The following is a 15,794-nucleotide window of genomic DNA, read 5'->3' as shown; positions in this document are numbered from 1 at the left end:
CAGCTTATCCAGCCTCTCCTTATAACTTAAACCCTCCATTTGCAGCAACATCCTACTAAATCTTTTCTGAACCCTCTGCAGTTTAATATTATCCTTCCTGTAACAAGGTGACCAGAACTGCACATATAACTCCAAATAGGCCTCAACAACATCCTGTACAACCTCAACCTAACATCCCAACTGCTATTCTCAAAGCTCTGCAATTTCTTCCATTCCCTTTTCCTCTTCTCCCTCTCATCGTTTTTTCAAATGCACCTCAAAAATCTATCTCTTTGGGCATGTTTTTGGACACCTGTCCAAACATCTCAGTCTGAGCTGGGTGCCAAATGTTGTTCGACAATATTTCACTGAAGCACCTCAGGGGGATTTTCTGAGGTTGACGGTGCTGTGGAGATAAAAGTTCTTGTGGTTGTAGAAGGAAAATGTCCTCATCTTTGTCTTGATTTGAAAAAAAAAACAAGTAACTCAGTCCTGAGCCAAACTGAAGCAAGTTGGATAGCACCTGAGTGTAGGAACTGAGCGTTGGCTGACGGCAGGGTGTTGGAAACAGATGGGTTGGCTCCTGTGGAGGAGAGAGAGAGAGAGAGAGAGAGAGAGAGATATTTGGCCTTGGCCAGATTTCAACATGCAAAGAGGGAAGGCAGTCAGAGCTCTGGGAATAGCTCCAGCCGTCCAATTTAACCTCTCGCGCAAACGCAAAGGAAGAGGCAACACACCAGAGGGCCCCCAGAGAGTCCCCGCATTTGCAGAAAGAGAATTTGCGTAGTGCCTGCCCTGGCTTCTGAGTATCCCCTTTTGAAATGTGGCATACACCCCTTGCACGCCAACAAGATCCCATGTCATCCGTCTTTGTGATGGACACTGGGACACTGGGAGCAAGACTCCCGAATTCTGCTTTGGGATGAGGGGTGGCATGTAGCTCGATGGTTAGCACTGCTGCCTCATTGTGCCAGGGACCCGGGTTCAATCCCAGCCTCGGGCAACTGTCTGTGTGGAGTTTGCACATTCTCCCTGTGTCTGTGTGGGTTTCCTCCGGGTGCTCCGGTTTCCTCCCACAGTCCAAAGATGTGCAGGTCAGGTGAATCGGCCATGCTAATTTACCCCTAGTGCTCTGGGGTGTGTAGGCTAGGTGGATTAGCCGAAGGATACGCAGGTCTGGTTGGGGTGCTTTTTGGAGGACTTAGTGGGCCACACTGTTGGGATTCTATAATTCTATGAATCTGTTCAGAGACGTCATGACACACCCTCAGGACCAGGTGGGACTTGAACCCAGGCTGCCTGCCTCAGAGATATGAGCACTGCCACTGCAACACAATAAGCTTCCTTCCTCAATTTGTATCATTTTAATTATTTTTCTTTCCAAGATCAGACTTTTTTTTTCTTTTTAACCTATTTTCCTTATCAATCAGTTCAGTGGTGTTATTGCACAACTCATAAGCAGATGGGCTTTGAACGTGGGCCTCCTGTCTAGAGGTAGTGATATTACCACCGCACCACAAGAGCCCTGCATCCTCAACTCCTTCATACTGCCACTGACCTTCCCCTTGTATTTTCTCCCTTTATCCATTGACACAAAGTAGTTCCAGCCTTTTGTAACTCCTAATTACTTATGTTTTCCACTTGAGGCAACTGGGATTTGAACCTTCACCCCCTTCCCCTACACCCCCCCCCCAAGCTCCTGAGTGAGGGCTCTGCCAAAATCTGCTTTGTTAATCCTCCACAGATTCCTGAAGACTTCAATGAGTTCACCTTTGCAGGTGCTTTTTCAAGGTGAAACCCTTCCCATGTTGGGAATGCCGATCCCCTGGCTGCTGATGTGTTGACTTTGAGTTGAACGTGTTGGAAGAGGGCATGCTGCTAAGCTGTCCCTGTCCATCTGTCAGTGAAGGAGTGTATCTGAAACAAGGCTAGTGAAGGAGGCTCCTTCACTCTCTACAATCCTCAACCTGACTTTGGTGAAGTTAAAAGAGAAATGAGCTTAAATCTTCCTTTGACGAGCTCTTCAGAGTTTCTTTGTTAACCTCTCAGCATAACTTGATCACCAAGTGCCATGGCAGCGTCACTGATAATCAGGATAATATTGTAGGGACGTGGATTCAATTCCCACCATGGCATCTATAGACAATAGACAATAGACAATAGGTGCAGGAGTAGGCCATTCAGCCCTTCGAGCCTGCACCACCATTCAATATGATCATGGCTGATCATTCCTAATCAGTATCCTCTTCCTGCCTTATCTCCATAACCCTTGATTCCACTATCTTTGAGAGCTCTATCCAACTCTTTCTTAAATGAATCCAGAGACTGGGCCTCCACTGCCCTCTGGGGCAGAGCCACCACTGTCTGGGTGAAGAAGTTTGTCCTTATCTCTGTCCTAAATGGTCTACCCCGTATTTTTAAGCTGTGTCCTCTGGTTCAGCACTCACCCATCAGCAGAAACATGTTTCCTGCTGCCAGAGTGTCCAATCCTTTCATAATCTTATACGTCTCAATCAGATCCCCTCTCAGTCTTCTAAACTCAAGGGTATACAAGTCCAGTCACTCCAGTCTTTCAGTGTAAGGTAATCCCGCCATTCCAGGAAATGACCTTGTGAACCTATGATGCACTCCCTCAATAGCCAGAATGTCTTTCCTAGTGAAGGAGCCTCCTTCACTAGCCTTGTTTCAGATACATTCCTTCACTGACAGATGGACAGGGACGCTTAGCAACACATTCCACTCAAAGTCAACACTTCAGCTGCCAGGGGATCAGCATTCCCAACATGGGGAAGGGTTTCACCTTGAATGTCTGGTAAAGTTTGAATTCAATTATAGTCTGAAATATGGAACAATTTTCAATCATTGTAAAAACCCATCTGGTTCACTAATGTCCTTTAAGGAAGGGTGGTGGTTTGGGTTATAAGGAGAGGCTGAAAAGGCTGGGACCTTTTTCACTGGAGAGGAGGAGGTTGAGAGGTGACCTTATAGAGGTTTATAAAATCATGGAGGGTTATAGATAAGGTGAATGGCAGGTGTTTTCTCCCTTGGGTGGGGATTTCAAGACTAGGGGGTGTATTTTTAAGGTGAGAGGAGAGAAATTAAAAAAAACATGTTTTGCACAGAGGGTGGTTCGTATGTGGAATGAACCTCCAGAGGAAGTGGTGGATGTGGGTAAAGTTACAATGTTTAAAATACACTTAGATAAATACATGAACAGGAAAGGTTTGGAGGGATATGGGCCAGGAGCAGGCAGGTGGGACTAGTTTGGTTTGGGATTATGGTCAGCATGGGCTGGTTGGATTGAAGGGTCTGCTTCCGTGCTGGATGACTCTATGACTATATGGCATTAATTTCTGGGAAAGGGAGAAAGTATTACATTTGCTTAATAGCAGGGATTTGCATGAGAGTGACTGCAAATGTCCTGGATAAATTGTCCATCTCCGGCCAAAGTTCGACAATCGAATAAGCGGCAACATGAGTTTCCAAACCCGAGTCAGAAGTGGAGTGAGCCTGCTAATGGTTTCTTAGCAAGAATGAGAATTTCCGATTCAGTGTTAAATTCAAGAGAGTAAATGGAAGGTGGTTTTCGAGAAGATTTGTCGCTCAGGTTGATGATAAGTCTGTACGTTAACCTGCTGAAGCTTGAAAATTTGTTTTCAGACGTTGCGTCACTTACACTAGGTAACATCATCAGTGAGAATCTCCTGTGGTATGTCCCACCTTTCTCCATATAGGTCTTTATAGTGAGGCAGGGCCAGCGTTTCACCAGAGACTCTCACTGATGTTATTACCTGGTATGGTGACGAAACATTTTTATTTATAGGTCTTTGCAGAGAGGCGGGATATACCACCAGCATTTCACCAGAGACTGTCAATGATGATGTTACCTGGTCTGGTGACAAAACATCTGAAAACAAACCTTCAAGCTCAGTGAGCTAACTTACAGACTTAGTAAATGGAAGTCTTATAACTCATCTCATTTGACATTCGGTGTTGTATAAAGGTTTGATTGGACTGTGCAAGCTATTGCAATATTCCTGTAAAAGATTTCTGAAAACATGACGGCATGTGTCAGCAAATGGAAATTCTAGCATTTATTGTTATTTGCATTTATGGAAATAACAGTAAAATGTGAATATTATGTGCCATAGTCCGGTGCCATTTTATTTACATAAATTATGCAAAGGAATTATTTACACAAAGTTCAGACAAACCATTCATGGTTTCTAAATGGCTACGGGATATTGCCTCACTCCATAGCCACCAAAGCTGTCTCTGAGGCTGCAACACCAAGGAAGATGCTGCCAACTGGACCCAGAAAGTCACCTCTGCCAATGCTGCCTCATCACTGCCAATACCCCAGCTGCTGCCATACCCAGGAGCCTGCCCCAACTCCCATCTCAATGTCTGAGGAGTGATGGACCATCCAAATCCTGAAGACCAAGGAATCATCATCCCACCACTGGTGCAGACACCATCAAAATATCAGAAGAAAAGAACAGACCCCCTCCAATCCATTGACGCTGGAGCCATTGCTCAAGCTGTGACCACCACTGAGATGAGGAATGGACCGGATCCTCTGGTCAACTGCTCCCAGCATCCTCTCTCCACTGCCACAGCTGCAGAAGGATGAAAAGATGAATTTGATTAAAAAGAGAAGAAAATAAAATTTAAAAAGTGACAATGCTGCTGCTTTAACAAGGTTATTCTCTCCTTGTACTTTTTGAGAGGGGTCGTAAATGCAGAGGTCCCGATGTGTCTGATCTGGATTGGTTTTAGGGCCAATTTGATTTGGTTAACAGATACTACCTCAGGCAAGAAGCTTTTGAGTTTTTTTTATAAAAAGCACTTGTACAATGAAAGGGGAGTGGCCAGTTCTCCCAGCTCAGCTTGTCTCTGGTTTGGTTTAATTAAGTTTTTTTTGTTTGTTGCCACTGGTCAGGTTTTAGGTGGGAACCCAGAGAAGCTGCGGGACCCAAAGAAATAACTTCATGCTCTCTCTCTCTCTCTCTCTGACATCTCTCCTGTAAGAAACTGTGTTTGATTTTAACTTTTTTTTGTCAAAGGTGTGCTTATAGGGATGTTGCAAGCGTTTGGAACAGCATTATTGAGTTGCAATAGAGTCGATTGGGTTTTCAGATAAGTTATGTTTTTCGTGCATAAATAATTTCTGTTTTGTTTAAAACCGCATGGATGGGCCAGCTGTATCCCTCCTGGAATATCCACTCTACCCCTGCTTAAAACAACTAGCAAAGTTAGGGTCGGAGCGATCTTCTTGAAATGTTTTAATATTATGGAGTAATATTATCCCATTCAGATTGGGAGGTCCTTAACTGAAGATTTGAAAGAAAGTGGTTAGCTAAAGAAAGATGTTCTGAAACTGTGAGAGTAAGAAAATTCCTCAGCCAGTAACTATCCAAATCAGAAACGGTTTAACTCTAAGGGCTTTCTCTTTGAAACATGGGCTCCTAATATCGTGGGGTTGGGCAGTTGCAAAGGCCAGCGGTTTATTGTAGTAGCCGTGAGGTGTAGGAGTTATCACTGAGGATCATAGGTCAAACAATCTCTCATCAGAAGCAAGGGTAAACTGAGTGTTTGATGAAATGATTAGATTCTTTGTAGATATTTCATATCAGATCGTTATCAATCCAGTAATGAAACCGATGATTTAATCCCCATCCAATATGACGTGCCAACAGAACTAAAGGAAGAGATTGAAAGACAGGACAGAAAGCAGTTTGAGTAAATTCCATTCTACTTCAGAACAGTGCACACATTGTCAAGTAGACTCGTCTACTGAGGTAGTATGGGCTGAGGTTAGAAACAGGAGAGGAGAGGTGACACTGCTGGGGAGTTACTAATAGGCCTCCACAAAGTTCCAGGGGTGTGGAGGAGAGGATCGGTAAATGGACTCTGGGTAGGAGTAAAAGGAACAGGGTGGTCATTATGGGAGACTTTAACTTCCCCAAAATTGACTGGAAATGCTATAACTCCAATATGTCAGATGGATCAGTTTTTGTCCAATGTGTACAGGAGGGTTTCCTGAGACAGTATGTCGAAGGGCTAACAAGGGGGGAGGCCAGACTACATCTGGTGCTTTATAATGAACCAGGCCAGGTGTTTGATTTAGTGGTAGGGTGAGCACTTTGGAGAGAGTGACTATAATTCGGTTATCTTTAGTTTAGCTGTGTCACAGGCAAGCGTTATCGATGGGGGATGGACAATTACAATGCGATTAGGCAAGACTTAGAAGTCATGGAATGGGGTAGCAAAATGCAGGGGATGGGGCAATCGAAATGTGGAGCCCGTTTAAGGAACAGATACTGCATCCAGGAGAAGCGTCCAGGAGAGTTTTCTAAAGCAGTATGTTAACAGTCTGACGAGGGAAGCGGCCATATTGGACTTGGTACTGGGGAACGAGCCAGGACAGGTGGTGGAAGTCGTGGTGGGGGAATTCTTTGGGAACAGTGACCACAATTCTGTAAGTTTTAGAATACTCGTCAATAAAGAAGAGAATGGTCCTAAGGGAAGAGTACTAAACTGGACCAAGGCCAATTATATCAAAATTAGGCAGGAGCTGGGAAATGTGGATTGGACACAGCTATTTGAAGGGAAGTCCACATTTGAGATGTGGGTGACTTTCAAAGATAGTTCAGGATAGGCATGTCCCGATGAAGGCAAAGGAAGGGCAAGTTTCATGAACCATGGATGACAGGAGAAATCGTACAGCTACACAAGAGGAAAAAGGAAGTGTACATAAGGTCGACGCAGATAATAATAGAACGGGCCCTGGAGGAATATCAGAAGAATTGGGCAAGTCTTAAACGAGGAATCAAGCGGGCTAAAAGGGGTCATGAAGTAGCTTTAGCAAGCAGAATTAAGGAATATCCCAAAGCATTTTATTCTTATATAAGAAGCAAGCGGATAACTAGAGAAAGGATTGGTCCACTAAAGGATAATGAAGGAAGGCTGTGTGCCAAACCTGAGAGAATGGGTGAGATTCTGAATGATTACTTTGCATCAGTGTTCACTGAGGAGAGGGACATGATGAATGTTGAGATTAGAGATAAAAGTTTGATTAGTCTGGAACACGTTGGCATAAGTAGGGAAGATGTGTTGGGTAGGCTAGAGGTTATTAAGGTGGACAAATCCCCAGGACCAGATGGGATCTGTCCCAGGTTGCTGAGGGAGGCGAGAGAGGACATGGCTGGGGCCCTGACAGGTATCTTTGTGGCATCCTTAAACACAGATGAGGTGCCAGAGGACTGGAGTGTTGCTCATGTTGTCCCCCTGTACTAGAAGGGTAGTAAGGATATTCCGGGTAACTACAGACCAGTGAGCCTGACATCAGTGGTTGGGAAAGTTGCTGGAGAAGGTACTGAGAGATAGGATCTATTTATATTTGTAAAAGAATGAGCTTATCGGTGATGGGCAACATGGTTTTATGTGGGGGAGATCGTACCTTTCCAACTGAATAGAGTTCTTTGAGGAAGTGACCAAGTTGATAGATGAAGGAAGGGCTGTTGATGTCATATACATGGACTTTAGTAAGGTGTTTGATAAGGTTCCCCATGGTAAACTAATGGAGAAAGTGAAGTCACATGGTGTGCAGGGTGTTCTAGCTAGGTGGATAAAGAACTGGTTGAGCAACAGGAGACAGAGAGTAGCAGTTGAAGGGAGTTTCTTGAAATGGAGAAAGGTGACCAGTGGTGTTCCACAGGGGTCAGTGTTGGGGCCAATGTTGTTTGTAATATACATAAATGATCTAGAGGAGGGCACTGTTGGTATGATCAGCAAGTTTGCAGAAGACACAAAGATTGGTGGGGTAGCAGAAAGCATAAGGGACTGTCAGAGAATACAGGAGGATATAGATAGACTGGAGAGTTGGGCGAAAAGGTGGCAGATGGATTTCAATCCAGACAAATGTGAGGTGATGCATTTAGGCAAGACTAATTCTAGAGCGAATTATACAATGAATGGAAGAGCCTTGGGAAAAGTTGATGAGCAGAGAGATCTGGGAGTGCAGGTCCATTGTACCCTGAAGGTTGCTGCACAGGTGGATAGAGTGGTCAAGAAGGCATATAGTATGCTTGCCTCCATCGGATGGGGTATTGAGTATAAGGGCTGGCAGGTCATATTAACATTGTACAAGATATTGGTTCGGCCGCATTTCGAATACTGTGTACAGTTCTGGTCGCCACATTACCAAAAGGATGTGGTCGCTTTGGAGAGGGTGCAGAGAAGGTTTACGAGGATGTTGCCTGGTATGGAAGGTACTAGCTATGAGGAGAGGTTGAGTAAGTTAGGTTTAATTTCACTCGAAAAAAGGAGTTTGAGGGGGGTACCTGATTGAGGTTTACAAAATCATGAAGGGTATAGACAGGGTGGATAGAGACAAGCTTTTTCCCAGGGTGAGGGATTCAATAACGAAAGGTCATGCTTTCAAGGTGAGAGGTGGAAAGTTTAAGGGGGTACACACGGCAAGTACTTCACACAGAGGGTGGTGGGCGTTTGGAACGCGTTGCCAGCAGAGGTGGTAGAGGCAGGCATGGTAAGATGCATCTGGACAGATGCATGAGTAGGTGGGGAGCAGAGGGATCCAAATGCTTAGGAATTGGGCGACAGGTTTAGACAGTACATTTGGATCCATTCAGGCTTGGTGGGCCGAAGGGCCTGTTCCTGGGCTGTAAATTTTCTTTGTTCTTTGTATGTCTTTTATAGGTTTGTCCCTGGCAGGCAGGGATGAAGCGATAAGGTAAGGGAACCATGGTTTACTGAAGAAATTGTATCTCTTGTTAAGCAAACGAGGGAGGCTTCAGTGAAGTTGAGACGAGATGGTTCAGACGAGGCGATGAAGAGGTCCAGATTAGCTAGGAAGGATTTAAAAAGACATTTAAGAGGAACAAGGAGGGGACATGAGCAGTCTTTAGCAAATAGAATGAAGGAGAACCCTAAACCTTTCTATCGGTATTTGCGGAATAAAAGGATGACTAGGGTAGGAACAGGGCCATTCAAAGACAGAAGTGGGGAGTTGTGTGTGGACCCTGTGGAGATCGAAGAGGAGCTAAACAAATATGTCTCTGCTGTTTTCACTCAGGAAAAGGAGAATATTGAATAGGGGAAGAATGAGATATGGGCTATTAGATTTGAAAGGATTGAGGTTAGTAAGGAGGAGGTGTTATCAATTCTAAAAGGTATGAAAGTAGATAAGTCCCCTGGGCCAGATGTGATTTATCCAAGGATTCACTGTGAAGATAGGGAGGAGGTGTTGGAGCCTTTGGCCTTGATCTTTAAGTCATCATTGTCTATAGGTTTAGTACCAGAGGACTGGAGGGTTGCAAGTGTTGTGCCCTTGTTCAAGATGGGCAGGAGAGATGACCCAGGTAATTATAGACCAGTGAGCCTTACGTCTGTTGTAGAAAAAGTTTTGGAAAGGATTATAAGAGATAAGATTTATAATCATCTCGCAAGCAACAATTTGATTTCAGATAGTCAACTTGGTTTCGTCAGAAGCAGGTCGTGTCTCACAAACCTCATTGAGTTTTTTGAGAAGGTGACCAAGCATGTGGATGAGGGTAGGACAGTTGACATGGTGTACATGGACTTCAGTAAAGCCTTTGATAAGGTTCCACATGGTAGGGAGATGGAGAAAATGCAGAGGCAGGGGATTAAGGGTGATTTACCAGTTTGGATCCAAGACTGGCTTTCTGTCAGAAGGCAGCGAGTGGTGATTGATGTAAAATATTCAGTCTGGAATCCAGGTATTAGTAATGTGTCACAAGGATCTGTTTTGGGACCACTGCTGTTTGTCATTTTTATAAATGCCATGGGCGCAGGCATAGGTGGATGGATTAGTAAGTTTGCAAATGACACTAAAGTCGGTAGAGTAGTGGACATCATGGAAGAATGCTACAGGTTGCAGGGGGACTTGGATAAACTGTAGAATTGGGCTGACCGGTGGCAAATAGAGGTAAAAACAATAACTGCAGATGCTGAAAACCAAATACTGGATTAGTGGTGCTGGAAGAGCACAGCAGTTCAGGCAGCATCCAACGAGCAGTGAAATCGACGTTTCGGGCAAAAGCCCTTCATCAGGAATAAAGGCAGTGAGCCTGAAGCATGGAGAGATAAGCTAGAGGAAGGTGGGGGTGGGGAGAAAGTAGCATAGAGTACAATGGGTGAGTGAGGGAGGGGATGAAGGTGATAGGTCAGGGAGGAGAGGGTGGAGTGGATAGGTGGAAAAGAAGATAGGCAGGTAGGACAAGTCAAGGAGACAGTGCTGAGCTGGAAGTTTGAAACTAGGATGAGGTGGGGGAAGGGGAAATGAGGAAGCCGTTGAAGCCCACATTGATGCCCAGGGGTTGAAGTGTTCCGAGGAGGAAGATGAGGCGTTCTTCCTCCAGGTGTCTGGTGGTGAGGGAGCGGCGGTGAAGGAGGCCCAGGACCTCCATGTCCTCGGCAGAGTGGGAGGGGGAGTTGAAATGTTGGGCCACGGGGTGGTTTGGTTGATTGGTGCGGGTGTCTCGGAGATGTTCCCTAAAGCGCTCTGCTAGGAGGCGCCTGGTCCCCCCAATGTAGAGGAGACCGCATCGGGAGCAACGGATACAATAAATGATATTGGTGGATGTGCAAGTAAAACTTTGATGGATGTGGAAGGCTCCTTTAGGGCCTTGGATAGAGGTGAGGGAGGATGTGTGGGCACAGGTTTTACAGTTCCTGCGGTGGCAGGGGAAAGTGCCAGAATGGGAGGGTGGGTCATAGGGGGGTGTGGACCTGACCAGGTAGTCATGGACAGAACGGTCTTTGCGGAAGGCAGAAAGGGGTGGGGAGGGAAATATATCCCTGGTGGTAGGGTCTTTTTGGAGGTGGCAGAAATGTCGGCGGATGATTTGGTTTACGCGAAGGTTTGTAGGGTGGAAGGTGAGCACCAGGGGCGTTCTGTCCTTGTTACGGTTGGAGGGGTGGGGTCTGAGGGCAGAGGTGCGGGATGTGGACTAGATGCGTTGGAGGGCATCTTTAACCACGTGGGAAGGGAAATTGCGGTCTCTAAAGAAGGAGGCCATCTGGTGTGTTCTATGGTGGAACTGGTCCTTCTGGGAGCAGATTCCCAATTTCTCCGCCTCCGCCACCCTCCTCTAGCTTATCTCTCCACGCTTCAGGCTCACTGACTTTATTCCTGATGAAGGGCTTTTGCCCGAAACGTCGATTTCACTGCTCCTTGGATGCTGCCTGAACTGCTGTGCTCTTCCAGCACCACTAATCCAGTAGGTGGCAAATAGAGTTCAATGCAGCTAAATGTGAGGTGATGCACTTTGGGAAGAATAACAGGAAGGCAGAGTACTGGGTCAATGGAAAGATTCTTGGTAGTTGGATGTGCAGAGGTATCTTGGTGTCTATGTACATAGATCCCTGAAAGTTGCCACCCAGGTGGATAGTGCTGTTAAGAATCCATAAGGTATGTTAGGTTTCATTGGTAGAGGGATTGAGTTCCGGAGCTGTGATGTCATGCTGGAACTGTACAAAACACTAGTGTGGCCTCAGTTGGAATATTGTGTACAGTTCTGGTCGCCCCATTACAGGAAGGATGTGGAAGCATTGGAAAAGGTGTAGAGGGTATTTACCAGGATGTTGTCTGGTCTGGAGAGATGCTCTTATGGGGAAAGGCTGAGAGACTTGGGTCTGTTCTTATTGGAGAGAAGAAGGCTAAGAGGGGGTTTAATAGAGACATATAAGATGATCAGAGGATTAGATAGGGTAGACAGTGAGAGTTTTTTTCCTAGTAGGATGATGTCTGCTTGTACAAGGGGGCATAACTACAAATTGAGGAGTGATAGATTTAAGACAGATGCAGGTTCTTTACTCAGAGAGTGGTAAGGGTGTGGAATGCCCTACCTGCGAATGTATTTAACTCAGCCACATTAGGGAGATTTAAACAATTCTTGGCTAAGCACATGGATGATGATGGGATAGTGCAGGGGAATGGGCTTACATTAGTTCACAGGTTGGTGCTACATCAAGGATTGAAGGGCCGGTCCTGTGCTGTATTGTTCTATGTTCTATGCTCTCGATTGCCATCTTGGAGATGGACACTCCATGAGATAATGAAGTGTTGACTAACCTCCTTGGCTTGCTTGAGGGTGGGAGATCATTCCAAACTCACATGTGTGAATACACACCCAGTGATGATGAAAGAAGCTTCGAGCAATGGCTGTCCCATCAACCTGCTGCCTACGTCCTTCTTGTATTCAGAATAATGAGAGTAACAGCGTGTCAGAACTCATTCATTGATAGCTCAATATTTTGGGAAGCCCTGAGAATGTAAAAGGCAATATATGAATGCAATTTATTAATTTGTTTCACACTGTTCCTGCTCTGGGAGTGTTTGATGGGGACAGTGTAGAAGCAGCTTTACTCTGTATCTAACCCCATGCCGTTCCTGTCCTGGGAGTGTTTGATGGGGACAGTGTACAGGGAGCTTTATTCTGTATCTAACCCCATGCCGTTCCTGTCCTGGGAGTGTTTGATGGGGACAGTGTAGAGGGAGCTTTACTCTGTATCTAACCCCGTGCTGTCCCTGTCCTAGGAGTGTTTGATGGGGACAGTGTAGAGGGAGCTTTACTCTGTATCTAACCCCATGCCGTTCCTGTCCTGGGAGTGTTTGATGGGGACAGTGTACAGGGAGCTTTACTCTGTGTCTAGCCCCAGGCTGCCCCTCTCCTTGGAGTGTTTGATGGGACACAATGTAGAGGGACCTTTACTTTGTCGCTAACCCCATGCTGTTCCTGTCATGGGAATGTTTAATGGGGACAGTGTACAGGGAGCTTTACTCTGTTTCTAATCCTGTGCTGTCCCTGTCCTGGGAGTGTTTGATGGGACGCAGTGTAGAGGGATCTTTACTCTGTGTCTAACCCCATGCTATCCCCGTCCTTGGAGTGTTTGAAGGGCACAGTGTAGAGGAAGATTTGCTCTGTATCTAACCCCATGCTGTTCTCTGTCCTGGGAGTGTTTGATGGGGGGACAGTGTAGAGGGAGCCTTACTCTGTATCTAACCCGATGCTGTCCCTGTCCTGGGAGTGTTTGATGAGTCAGTGTAGAGGGAGCTTTACACTCCCACTGAGTGACATGAAAGTGCGCGGTTAAAGGACAATTTCCTCGAATTGAGGATATTACATTTTCTGATCTTAATATCAGTGCAAAATTCGCATTAGATTCTTAAACAAAAGAAAAACATTTCTACGATGGCAATGCAAACTATAAGCCATTCCCTTTCTTCTCTGTGCAAACTGAAATAAAATAATATCTCTTTACAAAAATAGTACAGTTATTGCTGTGAGAAACAGCAGCCCCAAGAGGTCTCCCAGCAGCAGTGAGAGATTAATTAATTTGTTCGAGATCTGACTGAGTGCAAGGCAGACGGCATATATTCAATCTGTAGCAGAGCACTGCCAAAGAGATACCGTTTGAGTGTCATGCCAATGGGAGGGAGGGAGGGAGGGAGGGAAGGTGATGGCTATGTTCCAATTCTAGTTAAGACTAAAAGAGAGAGTCAGGAATGACTGATAGCCGGGACAGTCACTCTCTGAGTTGCCTTTGCCTTCCTAAGTCAATAAATAAAAGGTTGGAACGGCTTATGCCCATTATAACTCCAACATCTCAAACTCAGAAGGTAGAAGATTCCAAGTCCCATTCTGAAAATGTCGGCGTGGAATCCCGATTGATATTCCAGTGCGAGGATGTGCTGCATTGTGGAGGTGCAACTGAGACCACAATGCAAGGTCCTGTCTACACCCACCCCCCCCCCGCTTCGTTTTTATTCATTTATGGGATGTGAGCATTGCTGGCTTGGCCAGTATTTCTTACCCATCCCCAGCTGCCCCTTGAGAAGATTAGATTACTTACAGTGTGGAAACAGGCCCTTCGGCCCAACAAGTCCACACCGACCCGCCAAAGCACAACCCACCCACACCCATTCCCCTACATTTATCCCTTCACCTAACACTATGGGCAATTTAGCATGGCCAATTCACTTAACCTGCACATTTTTGGTCTGTGGGAGGAAACAGGAGCACCCGGAGGAAACCCACGCAGACACGGGGAGAATGTGCAAACTCCACACAGTCAGTCACCTGAGGCAGGAATTGAACCCAGATCTCTGGTGCTGTGAGGCAGCAGTGCTAACCACCATGCCGCCCGCCAAAGGTGAGGAGAAGGTGAACTGCCTTCTTGAATTGAGTTGAGCTGGTGAGGGTAGGACTAGGGGGATAGAGCAGATGAATGCATGGCTGAGGAGCTGGTGCATGGGAGAAGGATTTACATTTTTGGATCATTGGAATCTCTTCTGGCATAGAAGTGACCTGTACAAGAGGGACAGACTGCAACTAAGTTGGAAAGGGACTAATATCCTGGCAGGGAGATTTGCTACAGCTGTAGTCCACGTGCTGTAGGTTGACCCACAATACCATTACGGAGGGAATTCCAGGATGTTGACCCAGAGACACTGAAGGAAAGGCGATATATTTTCAAACGATGGTGAGTGGCTTGGAGGGGAACTTGCAGGGAGTGGTGTTCCCCTGTATCTGCTGTCCTTGTCCATCTGGATGGAAGTGGTCGTGGGTTTGGAAGGTGTTGTCGAAAGATCTTTGGTGAATTTCTGTGTCTTGTAGATGGGATATACTCGTAAATGGCAGGCAGCAAATGTGGAAAAAGGTGAGGAAAATCCTCCCCTGGTGTGAGGCTTCAGTCTGGAATCAGTCAAACGTGCCCCCTGGCCATTGTAACATGGCTGCCTGCGGGATCCTGCTGTGCGTCGATTGTGTGTTGCATTTTCCGCACTGTAAGAGCCGCCTCATTTCAAAGATAGACACAAAAGCTGTGCACCGGCTGCGAATTGCTTCCGGATTGTGGGTGTGGAAGGTGTAAAGTCAACTGGGAAGCTCTCTTTATCAACAGGATCTCTGGGGTTTTGAGTTGTTGGTAGAGCAGTGTGAAAATGCCTCAATTAAAGGTGGCAGAGGTCGAATCACCATGAGGTGAAACTGTCCGACCTAACGAGCATTTCTCCATGAGGACTAGGCCTCATGCCTGCAGGCCAGAACCACGCTGACAGGTTCGACAAACATAGACCGATATCAAATTCCCTCTGGTGATCTGAACAAAGTTAATAAATCAAGAAGTTGTCAATTCAGTCTACAACTTTAAACTAAACTGGGTAGCATGGTGGTTGACAGTGCCAGGGACCCGGGTTGATTCCCGCCTCTGGTTACTATCTGTGTGGAGTTTGCACATCCTCCCCGTGTCTGCGTGGGTTTCCTCCGGGTGCTCCGGTTTCCTCCCACAATCCAAAGATGTGCAGTGCAGGTGAGTTGGCCGTGCTAAATTTTGCCCATAATGTCCAGGAGTGTATAGGGAAGAAGGGTCAGTCATGGGAAATGCAAGGAGGTAGGGTGGTTCTGGGTGGGATGCTTCTTTAAGGATCAGTGTGGACTCAATGGGCCAAAAGGCCTCTTTTTGCCTTGTAGGGTTTTTGTGATTCTATGAAAAAATAAAGGGAAAAAAATCTTAAAACAGTAACCATCTGGAAGTAAGAGTCTAATGATAATGGCGGCACGGTGGCTCAGTGGTTAGCACTGCTGCCTCACAGTGCCAGGGTTCTGGGTTCAATTCCAGCCTCGGGTGACTGTGTGGTGTTTGCATATTCTCCCCGTGTCTGTGTGGGTTTCCTCCGGATGCTCCAGTTTCCTCCCACAATCCAAAGATGTGCAAGTTAGGTGAATTGGCCATGATAAATTGTCCCACTGTGTTCAGGGATGTGTAGA

This window comes from Chiloscyllium punctatum, chromosome 46 (assembly GCF_047496795.1).
Source record: "Chiloscyllium punctatum isolate Juve2018m chromosome 46, sChiPun1.3, whole genome shotgun sequence".
Classification (NCBI taxonomy): domain Eukaryota; kingdom Metazoa; phylum Chordata; class Chondrichthyes; order Orectolobiformes; family Hemiscylliidae; genus Chiloscyllium; species Chiloscyllium punctatum.
Note: the sequence above shows the minus strand (reverse complement) of the source record.